The sequence below is a fragment of the Lissotriton vulgaris genome, chromosome 7 (assembly GCF_964263255.1).
Source record: "Lissotriton vulgaris chromosome 7, aLisVul1.2, whole genome shotgun sequence".
Taxonomy (NCBI): Eukaryota; Metazoa; Chordata; class Amphibia; order Caudata; family Salamandridae; genus Lissotriton; species Lissotriton vulgaris.
In genome coordinates this window covers 119,575,017-119,585,021 of record NC_141695.1, presented here as the reverse complement: position 1 = coordinate 119,585,021, position 10,005 = coordinate 119,575,017, and the positions used below count along the sequence as shown (strand labels likewise).

Below are 10,005 nucleotides of genomic sequence, written 5' to 3'. Positions count from 1 at the left end.
AAAATACAAATTTTATCTTGTTTTATACCGATGGTCATTTTTATACATGTATACTTTAAGGTTGTGACAAACCAAATAAAGTTAATTTTTTGATTTGATTTTGAGTAAGAGAGACAGGGAGTGAAGAGTCGGAGGAGAGAGAAAGAGGGAATGAGGGAAAGGGGGAAGAGAGAGGAGCGAACGAGTAAGAAGACAAGGAGTGAAGAGTCAGAGGAGAGAGGAAGAGAAAAAGGGGAAAAGAGAGGAGAAAACGAATAAAATAGACAGAGAGTGATGAGACAGTGGAGAGAGAAAGATAGGGCAAGAGAGAGAGACAGTGAGTGAATAGTCAGTGTAGAGAGAAAGAGAGGTAAAAGGGGAAAAGAGAGGAGACAGAGAGGAAAGAGGGGAAGGGGGATGAGAGAGGAGAAAAACAGGAAAAGAAACCTGGAGTGAAGAGTCAGAGGAGAGAAAGAAAGAAAGAAAGAAAGAAAGAAAGAAAGAAAGAAAGAAAGAAAGAAAGAAAGAAAGAAAGAAAGAAAGAAAGAAAGAAAGAGAGAAAGAGAGAAAGAGAGAAAGAGAGAAAGAAAGAAAGAAAGAAAGAAAGAAAGAAAGAAAGAAAGAAAGAAAGAAAGAAAGAAAGAAAGAAAGAGAGAAAGAAAGAAAGAAAGAAAGAAAGAAAGAAAGAAAGAAAGAGAGAGAGAGAAAAGGAAGAAATAGAGAAAGAAGGAAGAGGGAAAGAATGAAGTGAGGGATGGAGGGAAGAAAGAAGGAAGGAAAGAAAGAAAGAAAGAAAGAAAGAGAGAAAGAGAGAAAGAAAGAAAGAAAGAAAGAAAGAAAGAAAGAAAGAAAGAAAGAAAAAAAGAAAGAAAGAAAGAAAGAAAGAAAGAAAGAAAGAAAGAAAGAAAGAGAGAAAGAGAGAAAGAAAGAAAGAGAGAAAGAAAGAAAGAAAGAAAGAAAGAAAGAAAGAAAGAAAGAAAGAAAGAAAGAAAGAAAGAAAAAAAGAAAGAAAGAAAGAAGAAAGAAAGAAAGAAAGAAGAAAGAAAGAAAGAAAGAAAGAAAGAAAGAAAAAGAAAGAAAGAAAGAAAGAAAGAAAGAAAGAAAGAAAGAGAGAAAGAGAGAAAGAAAGAAAGAAAGAAAGAAAGAAAGAGAGAAAGAAAGAAAGAAAGAAAGAAAGAAAGAAAGAAAGAAAGAAAGAAAGAAAGAAAGAAAAAAGAAAGAAAGAAAAAAAGAAAGAAAGAAAAAAAGAAAGAAAGAAAGAAAGAAAAAGAAAGAAAGAAAGAAAGAAAGAAAGAAAGAGAGAGAGAGAGAGAGAGAAAAGGAAGAAATAGAGAAAGAAGGAAGAGGGAAAGAATGAATTGAGGGATGGAGGGAAGAAAGAAGGAAGGAAAGAAAGAAAGAAAGAAAGAAAGAGAGAAAGAGAGAAAGAAAGAAAGAAAGAAAGAAAGAAAAAAAGAAAGAAAGAAAAAAGAAAGAAAGAAAGAAAGAAAGAAAGAAAGAAAGAAAGAAAGAAAGAAAGAAAAAAGAAAGAAAGAAAGAAAGAAAGAAAGAAAGAAAGAAAGAAAGAAAGAAAAAAAGAAAGAAAGAAAGAAAGAAAGAAAGAAAAAAAAGAGAGAGGAAAGAAAGAGGTAAAAATAAGGAGTGAAGAGTCAGAGGAGAGAGAGGAAAAGAGACAATGAGTGAAGAGTCAAAGGAGAGAGAAAGAGAGGGGATGGAAAAGAGAGAGAAGGGAGGAGAGGATAAAGGACAGGGAGTGAGGAATCAGAGAGGATAGGAAAATAAATTGGAAGAGAGAGTACACAAAGAGGCAAAGAGCCAGGGGTGAAGATTCAGAGGGAGAGGAAAAGAGACAGGGAGTGAAGAGTCAATAGAGAGAAAGAAAGAGAGAAAAATGGGCATACAGAGGAGAGAGAGAGCAAAAGCGATGGGAAATGAAGAGTCAGAGGGCAGAGTAAAAAAGAGAGGGAAAGACAGAAAGTTGAGAGAAAGAGGAAAAGAGACAGGGAGTGGGGAATAGGGGGGCGAGAGAGTGAAAGGGGATGAGACAGTGAAAGAAATGAACAGAGAAAAGGAGTGAAGAGTCAGAAGGGAGAGCGGAAGAGAGAGAAATGGGAAGTGAGCGAGAGAGGAAAAAAGACAGGAAGTGAAAAATCAAAGGGGAGAAAGAAAGAGAAGGAAAGGGGAAGAGAGGGGAGAGAGAGAGGGGGAGAGACAGGGAGTGAAGAGTCAGAGGAGAAAGAGAGAGAGGGACACAGAGAGTAGTAAAAAAAGAGAAGAGATGGGGAGTGAAGAGTCAGGGAGGAGAGGGAAAGAGGAGGAAGTGGAAGAGAGAGGAGAGAAAGAGGAAAAGAGACAGGGAGCGAAGAGTCAGAGGGTAGAGAGGAAAAGACAGAGAGGCAAGAGAAAGAGGAAAAGAGACAGGAAGAGGGCAGTTAGAGGGGAGATAGAGTGCACGGTGAAGGGACAGCGAGAGAGAGGAGAGAGGACTCAGAGGGGAGGGGGAAGAGAGAGAAAGGGAAAGAGAGAAGAGAAAAAGAGAAAGGTATTGAACACCGGAAGAGAGAGGAAAGAGAGGGAAAAAGAGACAGGGGGTGCAGAGGAGAGAGAGAGAGAGAGTGAGAGAAAGGGGGAGAGAGAGAATAGAAAGAGGAAAAGAGACAGGGAGCGAATACTCAGAGAGGAGAGAGAACGAAAGAAAACAGAGGGGAAGAGAGAGGAAAATAGAAGGGGAAAAGTCAGAGGAGAGAGAGAATGAGAGGGAAGGAGGAGGGGAGAGAGAGGTAAAGAGAAAGGGAGTAAAAGTCATAGGGGAGAAAAAAGAGAGAAAATGGGAATAGGGAATAGGGAAGAGAGAGAGGAAAGGAGACAGGGAGTGAAGAGTCAGAGAGAGAGAAAGAGGGAAAGGGGAGGAGAGAACGAGTAAAAGAGACAGGGAGTTATAAGTCACATGATAAAGAGAAAGAGAGGGCAAGAAAAGAGAGAAAGAGGATGATAGACAGGGAGCGGAGAGGCAGTGGGAAGAGAAAGAGAGGTAAAGGGGAAAAGAGAGGAGACAGAGAGGAAAAGAGACAGGGAGCGAAGAGTCAGAGGGGAGAGAGAACGAAAGGAGCAGAGGGGAGAGAGATGAAAAGAGAAAGGGGTGAAGAGTCAGAGAGGAGAGAGAATGAGAGGGAAAGAGGAGTGGATAGAGAGGCAAAGAGACAGGGAGTAAAAAGTCATAGGGGTGAAAGAAAGAGAAAGGGGAATGAAGAAGAGATAGGAAAGGAGAAAGGAGTGAAGAGTCAGAGGAGAGAGAAACGGGTAAAGGGGAAGAGAGAGAAGAGAATGAGTAAACGAGACATGGAATGATGAGTCAGATGATAGAGAGAAAGAGAGGGCAAGAGAGGAGAGAAAGAGAGAGAGACAGAGAGTGAAGAGTCAGTTGAGAGAGAAAGAGAGGCAAAGAGGAAAAGAGAGGAGACAGAGAGGAAAAGAGACAGGGAGCGAAAAGTCAAAGGGGGAGAGGCAAAGAGGGGGAAGGGGAAGAGTGAGGAGAAAAACAGGAAAAGAAACCTCTAGTGAAGAGTCAGAGGAGAGTGAGAAAGAAAGAAAGAAAGAAAGAAAGAAAGAAAGAAAGAAAGAAAGAAAGAAAGAAAGAAAGAAAGAAAGAAAGAAAGAAAGAAGAAAGAAAAAGAAAGAATGAAAGAACAAAAAAGAAAGAAAAGAGGGAAAGAGACAGGGAGTGAAGAGTCAAAGGAGATAGAGACAGAGAGGGAAAGAGAGAGAAGGGAGGAGAGGAGAGGAGAAAGGACAGGGAGGGAGGAATCAGAGGAGAGAGAGAAAGAAGTGGAAGCGAGAGTACAGTAGGGGGGAAAGAGGCAGGGGTGAAGAGTCAAAGGAGAGAGGGAACGAGAGGAAAGAGTAAGAGAGAGGAGAGAACGAGTAAGAGAGACTACCAGAGGAAAGCAACCTTTGCAAAATGGTGTTGGAAACTTAGAGCATCAGAAACAGGATCACTAAACAACCTATGCTGGCTGGAAATTAAGAAACAATATGAAGGAAAAGAACCAAACACTTGGGGCACTTATTTGGGAACCGCCCTGGAATCACTAAAAATCGAGGAGGTTTGGAACAGTCATTTGGAACGAACATCGTTCAACAAAGTTTGCAAACTAAATGCTAAGTCACTATCCTTGATAGAAGACAAAAGAATTTTAGCCACACGTCGTCATGCTTGGTCCGTAATCAACTCATACAAAAGATTATAACCACAACTTTACCTTGAAGCGCACTTTCGGCTATCGCTAAAAATAAAATTCATGGCATATAGACTGGGTGATCATTGCTCAAAAGATTTAATTCCAACATGGAAAAGCAAACAGCAAGAAAAGACATGCCGCCTTCGTGGGTACCACACAGAAAGTTTGTACCATCTAATGTGCACGTGCGAGACAGTAAAAAACGAAAGAAGATATTTATTGAAATCAATCCTAAACGTTTTAAGAATTTGCACCTGCAGGCAGGCGGTCACTAGCTGGTTGGGCGCGTCATCGAACATCCTCATATGCTGTGGAGTAGAATTCATGACTCTGGTAGAGACTTTACTCTCGAAATGTGAAACGGAATAAACTTGGGCGATCTTCTTTTTAGGAATTGTAAATTTTAAAAAAATACAAATTTTATCTTGTTTTATACCGATGGTCATTTTTATACATGTATACTTTAAGGTTGTGACAAACCAAATAAAGTTAATTTTTTGATTTGATTTTGAGTAAGAGAGACAGGGAGTGAAGAGTCGGAGGAGAGAGAAAGAGGGAATGAGGGAAAGGGGAAGAGAGAGGAGCGAACGAGTAAGAAGACAAGGAGTGAAGAGTCAGAGGAGAGAGGAAGAGAAAAAGGGGAAAAGAGAGGAGAAAACGAATAAAATAGACAGAGAGTGATGAGACAGTGGAGAGAGAAAGATAGGGCAAGAGAGAGAGACAGGGAGTGAAGAGTCAGTGTAGAGAGAAAGAGAGGTAAAAGGGGAAAAGAGAGGAGACAGAGAGGAAAGAGGGGGAAGGGGGATGAGAGAGGAGAAAAACAGGAAAAGAAACCTGGAGTGAAGAGTCAGAGGAGAGAAAGAAAGAAAGAAAGAAAGAAAGAAAGAAAGAAAGAAAGAAAGAAAGAAAGAAAGAAAGAAAGAAAGAGAGAAAGAGAGAAAGAGAGAAAGAGAGAAAGAGAGAAAGAAAGAAAGAAAGAAAGAAAGAAAGAAAGAAAGAAAGAAAGAAGAAAGAAAGAAAGAAAGAAAGAAAGAAAGAAAGAAAGAAAGAAAGAAAGAAAGAAAGAAAGAGAGAGAGAGAGAGAAAAGGAAGAAATAGAGAAAGAAGGAAAGAGGGAAAGAATGAAGTGAGGGATGGAGGGAAGAAAGAAGGAAGGAAAGAAAGAAAGAAAGAAAGAAAGAGAGAAAGAGAGAAAGAAAGAAAGAAAGAAAGAAAGAAAGAAAGAAAAAAAGAAAGAAAGAAAGAAAGAAAGAAAGAAAGAAAGAAAGAAAGAAAGAAAGAAAGAAAGAAAGAAAAAAAGAAAGAAAGAAAGAAAGAAAGAAAGAAAGAAAGAAAAAAAGAAAGAAAGAAAGAAAGAAAGAAAGAAAGAAAGAAAAAAAAGAGAGAGGAAAGAAAGAGGTAAAAATAAGGAGTGAAGAGTCAGAGGAGAGAGAGGAAAAGAGACAATGAGTGAAGAGTCAAAGGAGAGAGAAAGAGAGGGGATGGAAAAGAGAGAGAAGGGAGGGGAGGATAAAGGACAGGGAGTGAGGAATCAGAGAGGATAGGAAAATAAATTGGAAGAGAGAGTACACAAAGAGGCAAAGAGCCAGGGGTGAAGATTCAGAGGGGAGAGGAAAAGAGACAGGGAGTGAAGAGTCATAGGAGAGAGGGAAAAAGAGGGAAAGCGGAAGAGAGAAGAGAGAAAGGGAACAGAGACAGGGAGTGAAGAGTCAGGGAGACAGAGAAAGTGTGTTAAAGGAGAAAAGAGAGGAGAGAGAGAGGGGAGTGAAGAGTCAGGGGAGAGAGAAAAAGAGAGGTAGAGAGAGAGGAAAAGAGACAGGGAGTAAAGAGTCGTAGGAGAAAGGGAAAGAGAGGAAAAGCAGAAGAGAAAATAGAGAAAGGGGAAAAGAGACGGGGTGAAGAGTCAGAGGAGTCAGAGAAAGAGTGGTAAGCGAGAAAAGAGAGGAAAGTAAGAGAAGGGAAGAGAGAATAGAGAGAGAGGAAAAGAGGCAGGGGGTGAATTTTCAGAGGAGAGAGAGAGAAAGAGAGGGAAATGGGAAGAGAGGAGAGAAAGAGGAAATGAGACAGAGTGGAGGGTCAGAGGAGAAGAGAGAGAAAGAGAGTGGAAAAGATAAGAGAGAGGAAAAGAGATAGGAAGTGAAGAGTCAGAGGGGCGAGAGAGTGGAAGGGGGAGAGACAGAGGTGAGAGAGTGGAAAGGAGACAGGGAGTGAAGAGAAAGAGAGGGAAAGGGGAAGTAAAAGAGAGGAAAAGAGACAGAGAAGGAAAGTCAAAGGAGAGAAAGAAAGAAAGGTAAAGAGGAATAGAGAGGAGAGACAAAGGAAACGAGACAGGGAGTTAGGAGTCAGACGTGAGAGTGAAAGAGACAGCGGCATGAGAGAGGAAAAGAGACAGGGTGTGACGATTCCAAGGAAAGAGGTGGAAAGAGAGGCAGCGACAGAGACGGGTAGAGGGACAACAGCAGGTAGTGAAGCACCAAAAAGGAGAAGGGAAGAGAAGGAAGGAGAGGCAGAGCGAGAGGAGACAGTGCGTGAGGAATCGGAGGCGAGGGGGACAGAGGGGAGAGAGAGAGAGAGAGAGAAGCAAAAAAGAGACACAGAGAGGAGAGCGAGTGAGCAGTCAGAGGAGGAAGAGAGAGAGGGCGAGAGGCAGAGAAGGAAAGAGACAGCGAGATTGAGAGAGTCGAGAGGGTGAAGCGTCGACCGAACCTGGTGAGAGAGAGAGGGGAAAGGAGAGGGACCCCCTGACGAGCGGGAGATGGGGAGAGGGGGGCAAGAGTGAGATGTAAAGAGACAGCCCCAGAACCTCCCGGTCGATCCTCTAGCCCCTCCCCCACAGACTCTCTACAGACTGACAGAGAGGAGGTGACGACCGGCGGAGAGACTCACAGAGGAAGAGCGAGAGACGGGGTTGGAGGGTGGGCGTGATACACGAATGGAAGGATGAATGGATGGGTGGATGAATGAGAGGATGGATGGATGGACGGACGGATGGATGGATGGATGGAGGGGTGACCTGATGCACATATGGAACTATGAAGGGATGGGTGTATGGAGGAAGGGGTGGATGGATGGGCGGGTGGATGAGTGATGGACAGACGGACGGACGGATGGAGGGGTGAACTGATGCACGTATGGATGGATGAAGGGATGGATGAATGAATGATTGGTGGATGTATGGATGAACATTTGCATGTCTACGAGTATGGATGGGGGCGGGTGGATGGACGACAGAGCAGAGAGACAGGCCAGCGGAGAGCGGACCAGGTGTATAAAAGAGAAAAGTGATCAGGAGTTCACATAAAGTGGAAGAAAAGGAAAGGCAGAGAGAGTAGAAAAGGGGCAGGTGAGAAGGAAAAGAGACAGAGCAGAGGGGGCAGCTAGAGGGGGTGTGCAGCGGGAGGGATAGAAAAGAGAACATCACGGAGGGGGAGAGATATGCGAGGAACGGAAGAGAGGTTCAAGGGGAGTTGGGGGCAGGTTGACACTCACTCATTCTCTGCCATGGGGTGCCAGCCCAGCTCCGTGGACCACTCTCAGACCCCCGGGCCGGACACTGCGCCTCCTTCGGCTCCTGTCGGTCTCTGCGGACCCGAGGTGGACTCAGCTGAGGTCTGTCTGAGGGGCGCCCCCCCCCCCCCCTCACTCGCCCCCCCCCCCCCTCGCTGAGAGGTGCTCACTGATGGACCGTGGAGGACTCTTCACGCCCCCTTCCTCTCTCTGAGAATCTCTGTCTCTGTCTGGCAACACTATGCACTGTCTGTCTCTGCATGTCTTATTCTCCAACTCTCTTCAATTTCTTGGCGTGCACCTCTCACTGTCGGCTTCTCGCTCTCTTCCTTTCACTCTCCCTGCCTGTCTCCCACTTTAGTTCTGTCTCTCGCTTCAAATCTGCGTATCCTTTGCTCTCCCTTTAGCTCTACCTGGCGTGTATCACTCTCTTTTTTTCGGCTCTCTGCCTCTCTCTTCAACACTCACCGCCTGTCTCTCACTCTCTCCCTTTAGCTCTCCGCCTGTCTCCCACTCCCTCCCTTTAGCTCTCTGTCTGTCTATCACTCTCCCCCTTTAGTTGTCTATCTGTCTCCCACTCCCCCCTTTAACTCTCTGTCTGTCTCGCGTTGTCTCTCTCCCACTCTCTGCCTGTCTCGGCCTCTCTCCCCACCTGTTTCCCGTTCTCACGTTATTTCTGTATTTCTGCCTTTCACTCTTTGTAGCTCTCTCCGTCTGTCTCGCGCTCTCTCCCTTTAGTTCTCTCACACGTTCTATCTAGCTTGAGCTCTCTGGCTGTCTCTCACCCCCCCCCCCCTTTAGCTGTCTATCTGACTCCCAATCCCTTCCTTTAGCTCTCAGTCTGTCTCGCGTTGGCTCTCTTCCATTCGCTGCCTGTCTCTCACTAACTCCCTTTAATTCCCTGTCTGTCTTTCACTTTCTCCCTTTAGCTCGCTGGATGACTCTCAGTCTCTCCCGTTAACTCTCTTCAACTCTCTGCCTGTTTCGCGCTCTCTCCCTTTCGTTCTCTCTGCCTGTCTACCACTCCCACTCTCGTTCTCTTTCACCCTGTCTCTCTCCTTAGCTGTCTCCCTACCCGTAACTCATTCTCGTTAGCCCAGTCTGTCCCTCTCTCTGCCTCCATCTGTCTGTAACTCTCTCTTTCTCTGTTTCTCTGTTTTAGCCCTCACTTAGATTTCCATGGTCGTCTACCACGCCCCCTCTCTTTAGCGCTCTCTGCTTGTCTCTAACCCTCACGTTGACCCTTTCTGCCTTTCGCCGACTTCCTTTACTGTTCTCTGTGTCCGTCTCTCACACTCTTCTTAGCCCCCCCCCTACTCCCCCCCCCGCCTCTCTCTCTTCAGCGCTCGCTTCTGGGAGCTCACTCTTTAGCGCTCTCTCTTTAGCAGTCACCGCCCTCTTACATTTTTTCGTATTAGCTTTCTGTGTTTGCTTCTCTCTCTTTAAATCTCTCTGCCTGTCTCTCACTCTCTTTAGATCTCTCTGCCTGTCTCTCACTCACTATTTAGAATGCTCTGCCTGCCTGCCTGCCTCCCCCTCTCTCTCTGGATATCCATGCCTGTCTCTCACTCGCTCTTTAGATCTCTCTGCCTGTCTCTTACTCTCTCACTAGATCTTTAGATCTCTCTGCCTGTCTCTCCCTCTCGAGTTAGATTGCTCTGCCTGCCTGTCTCGCGCACTCTCTTCATATCTCCCTGCCTGTTTCTCCCTCTCTTTAGAGCGCTCTGTCTGTCTCGCACTCCCTCTTTAGATCTCCCTGCCTGCCCCTCACTCTCGAATTAGATCTCCCTGCCCGTCTCTCTCTCTCTCTCTCTTTTTAGATCTCCCTGCCTGTCTCTCTTTCTCTTTAGATCTCCCTGCCTGTCTCTCTCTCTCTTTAGATCTCCCTGCCTGTCTCTCTCTCTCTCTTTAGATCTCCCTGCCTGTCTCTCTCTCTCTCTTTAGATCTCCATGCCTCTCTCTCTCTCTCTTTGGATCTCTCTTCATATCTCCCACTCGCTTTCTCTAAGACACTCTCTCTATTTATCCCTCTCTGCTTTGCTTTATTGCTGTGCTCATCTCTTGCACTCTCCTTATCTCCCCCTGTCTGTCTCTCACTCTTCAGAACTCTGTGCTTGTCTCTCGCACTCTCTTGGTCTTTGGCTCTATATGCCTGTCTCTCACTCTCTCTTTAGATCTTTAGATCTCTCTGCCAGTCTCACACTTTGTCTTTTGATCACCCTGGCTGTCTCGCACTCTCTTTTTAGACCTCTCCGTCTTGCTTTATTGCTGTGTTCGTCTC

The 10,005-nt window shown here is 44.8% G+C and overlaps 1 protein-coding gene across 1 annotated transcript in view; it reads right to left on the bottom strand.

Annotated features, from left to right (window-relative positions):
- LOC147700967 (D(2)-like dopamine receptor) overlaps nucleotides 1-7,833 on the bottom strand; it is a 233,068-nt gene extending 225,235 nt beyond the window's left edge. The window contains exon 1 of the mRNA XM_086928555.1: nucleotides 7,707-7,833. The gene's annotated coding sequence lies outside the window, so the exon portion shown is untranslated. The remainder of the gene's footprint in view (nucleotides 1-7,706) is intronic.
- Nucleotides 7,834-10,005: the final 2,172 nt, after the last annotated feature.